Genomic DNA, 4417 nt, shown 5'->3' with positions numbered 1-4417 from the left:
AGGGGGAAGGTTTGCTTATGAAAAGATTTGGGTTCATGAGTTCAGCTTAATTCAGATAACTTACACCCTAGACGAGCTTGGAATTTATCTACTCTCTTGTTAGGATAAATTATTTTCACTTTTTCCTGTGTTGCAACATACATTGATGAATTTAGCTCTAAGATAAGTTTAGATCATCACTGAAAATATGCCTCATGGAAGAAAGCATTCCCAAACATTTTATTTTTGTTTGAAAGCATATGATTTGCAACAGATACTTGTACGAAGAATTGTACTAATAAGGGATAATTTTCTTTCTAAATACAAGTTGTCTTTGTACGTGATTTAAAAGCAACTGTGGTTAACTTGAATATAGCACTAGCAGAAGATAAAACTATATTTTTGTAAACTTAAACAATAGATTTTGGAACGTGTCCAGAATTACCAAACATATTATCATAATGTAATATTCAACCATCATAACTAGTCCATTCAAAAATATAGGAAAAAAGGATACTTAAAGCCAAGGACAAAAGGGGAATTAAGCTAAATGGAATATAGGAAATGCATGAAAGAGTTTTTTTCTGTTATACAATTATATGCCGCTTTCCTTTAATTATCCAGCTGTACTTCTATAACGCTCCTTCAAAATAAACTTTAAAAACTCTTATGCTGTACTATTTCATGATTGTTTAGAGAAAGTAACTATGTTGTTAAATAAAAAATTCAAGCTTTAGGCAAGAAATTCCTAAACGTATATCATTATTCATGATTTATATGTACTTCAGCAGGACCCAGCTTGCTAGCCTAGAAGCTAAAGTTCTCGCCTTGTATATGCTGGGATCCCACACAGGCGCTGGTTCTAATTCAGGCCAACCCAATTCCCATCCAGCTTCCTGCTTGTGGCCTGGAAAAACAGTCAACAACAGTCCAAAGCCTTGGGACCCTGCACCCACGAGCAAGACCCAGAAGAGGCTCCAGGCTCCTGGCTTCGGATTGGCTCAGCTCCAGCTCTTGCAGCCCCTTGGGGAGTGAACTGTCATGTGGAAGATCTTTCTCTGTCTTTCTGACTTTGCAATAAAAATAAAATAATTTCTTTAAAAAATGTAATTTAGCTTTTAACTTATTTCACAACGACAGGAAGCCATCATTGACTGTAATTCTACAGTGAGATTTCTACTGGGATTCAAATGTATTTGCATTCTTGTAAATAAGGAGCTATAGTTTCAGAAAACACTGATCCCATTGTCATAGTTTACTAGCACGCATGTGATTGTCAGGACTCCCAACTCAACAGTCCTGTTTCCCTTACTTCCTTCTCCAAATAAAAGGAGGACACCCGATGAAAGTGTTAACTCTACCCTGACAATATGACACCAGATTTTCTGCCATTGCCTGTACCTACACTGCCATGGTACATTCAAATAACAGAATATTGGGTTTGTGACTGTTGCTGAAATACTATATACTGTAATAATACAGGGAGAAATGAGGGCAGGGCAAATTGAGGAGGGAGAAGAGGATGAGAGGATCCTCTCTACCTAGAAAATAATCATGAAAAATAATAATATCAATTAAAAATTGAGAACAATGAAAAAGAAACAAAGATGAATTTTAAACATAGTACATGTATAAAGCATTTAATGTTGGTACTTTAAACATGTTTTTTTATTCGTATAGAATTAATCCTTTTGGAGCAGTACATTTAGTTGAATGCATCTTGACTGAAGTGCTGCAATGAATGGAAGTGCTTTACTAAGAGGAGACGATTATCAGATACTGTTTTATATATATCCTTTTCTTTGAAAACTGCTTTTACCTACTTTAAAGTATTAAGTATTAAGAAATGGTTAGGATTATGCACAAAAAATAAGTGAGACATTATTCTATTAATTTCCCCTTTGTGTCTCTTACAAATGTTAACATCAAAAGAAAATCAAGAAAAAGGCAAAAGCTTTATGACTTTAAAATATACATACAAATTCTTCTTTCAAAGTATAGATAAGCTAGAAATAGCAAAAAATCAATAGTCAAAAAGAAGTGTAACTGTTTTTGCATTATTGTTAATTTTTTTTTGCTTTGAATTAGTAGACGTTTTTTCAAATGACCTAAATGATAGAATATAAACATATCAAAGCTTTATTAACATTTTACTTTGTGCTTCTGGATGTAAGTTTCAGAATCTGCAAGCCCTTTGAAAAAAATCACAGAGGTAACTTGAAAGAAATCACAAACCAGACTAGCTGGAAGGGTTTTGGAAAATACTCTTGGCATTTAGAAAATTTAGAATATTCCCCAGTCACACAATCTCTTTGATATCAAAATGTCTAATGAGACACTATGTGATTTAACCCTAATCTCACCTCCCTAATGGATGTAATGAACAGGGTTTTGTGGGGAAAAGGCAAGATTCTACTCCTACTGCAATGTCATCCTTGGTGATTAAATGCCTTGGGATAACCACCTGTGTCAAAAACACCACTCTGCCACTTTATGTTACATTTCATGTTGGAAATGTTTGGGTTTTAGCCTGTATTTTTGCTCAGGTTCCTTCCCTATGTCAAGTCATACAGTTGTCTCAAATTATAATCTAATTTACATAAAAGGTGCCAAATTGAATACACAAAGGCATAATGGCAACAGATGGTCCAATAACCACTGAAGAGTCTATGAAAATGTTTAACAAGTGATCTGCTATAAAATGACTGAACCTTTTGAAATTATTGACCTGAACCATTTGGAGTTGAAAAAATAATCAGATGTCTTAGATTTCTATTGTAGGAAAAAAAAATTCTCACAGATTCAGAAGCTCATAACAGCATAAACGAGTTGGGGAAGTCATGAGGTTCTTTATATGCTATCTGCAGCCATAACCTGGGAGGTAGGATTGTTTGGGGTTTCTTAATTTTGCTAATAATGGGTTCATGTAATTTTATTACCATATGTATCTAAAGATGAAAAGTTAAAAATGAGAAAAATAATTCCACTTTCTATCTTCTGTCCTGCAAGACCATGTTCTGGCTGCAGGAAAGAGAAAATAATAATGGATTGGTCATGAGTTGAGAGCATCTCAAACACGCATAAGAAGAAAGTTTATAAAGTAATGTCTCCGAGATGACAGTGTTAAATCTCCAATAGGTTATTCCATCATGTGATCATGTCAGCACCCTTGGGTGATGGTAATAAAAGTGAATCTAATGTGAGTGGATAAAATATTTACAACAAACAAGTTATTCATAAAAGGCTCATATTTCTGAGGTCTAGTTGTTGCTCAGATATATGCATGAATGAGAGGGTTTTTGTAAAAATGTGAAAAATTAAACTAACTGAACAATTTATTTTGGGCAATAAAACTTTGAAATCTATGCACAGTTTTGTCCATGCCATACTTTTACATGAACTTTTTGAAGATTCCTCATATAAATGAAAGTAACAAAAAATGTGGCTCACAAATCAGCTCTTCTTTTAATTCCAGTTGCTACAAACTTTTGAACTACTCCGGTTGTATCTTCAGGCAATTTATTTTTCTGATACTTCCAATATTGCTTTAGAGACACTACGAGTAATTGTTAATTTCGGAATTGTATTGCAGCCTCTTTTTCAGATATTTGGAATCTGAGACTCAAAACATGCCGAACCACTTGCAAAAGTGGAAGAGATGAAAAATAGAGAAGCATATTTTAGCACTTGTGTTTTAACCTGCAGTCTAGTCCTTTGTTTGAAACCAGAAATACTGCAGCATTAATGAAATGGATTTTATTCATCTAGTGTGGGTCAATATGATGAAAAATAAAATTATAATGCATATAATCATTTATAGTACAAGAATTTCTTAACTATGAGAGCTTGTTTGGAGGTTCTAGCAGGGGAGCGCAGCTACTCGTATGCCCTTGACCAAAGACCGGTCCTTCTCTAGCAGGGATGGTCGTCCTCTTTGATGGAGTGCACAGCTTCGGCAGGGACGCACATGGAGCGGTGAGGGAGGAAGGGGACACCCGCCTAGCCAGCCAAATCAGCCAAATCAACCCTGGCGATCAACGGGGTGACAGATGTAGCAGCCAGATCGCCCTCACATCCGAATTTCTTAACTATGAAATGAAATTTGAGGGGTACTCATTCAGCAATGCTTAAATTCCAAAAGTACAACAAAATAAATTTTCTGTTAATTTTAAGAGCTTATATTGTCATTTTTGTAAACAATGCTGATAGTTTATTCTTTTGTTTTTGAAGATTTATTATTTTTATTGGATAGGCAGATCAGATTTACAGAGGGGAGGAACAAAAAGATCTTCAGTCTTCAGATCTTCAGCTCAGCCACTTCCTAAGTGGCTGCAACAACCAGCTGAGCTCACATGAAGCTAGGAGCCTGGATCGTCTTCTGGTCCTCCCACATTGGTGCTGGTCCCAAGGTTTTGGGCCATGGTCTACTATTGTTTGC

The sequence above is a fragment of the Ochotona princeps genome, chromosome 28 (genome assembly GCF_030435755.1).
Source record: "Ochotona princeps isolate mOchPri1 chromosome 28, mOchPri1.hap1, whole genome shotgun sequence".
Lineage (NCBI taxonomy): Eukaryota > Metazoa > Chordata > Mammalia > Lagomorpha > Ochotonidae > Ochotona > Ochotona princeps.
This window is presented reverse-complemented; position numbering follows the sequence as displayed.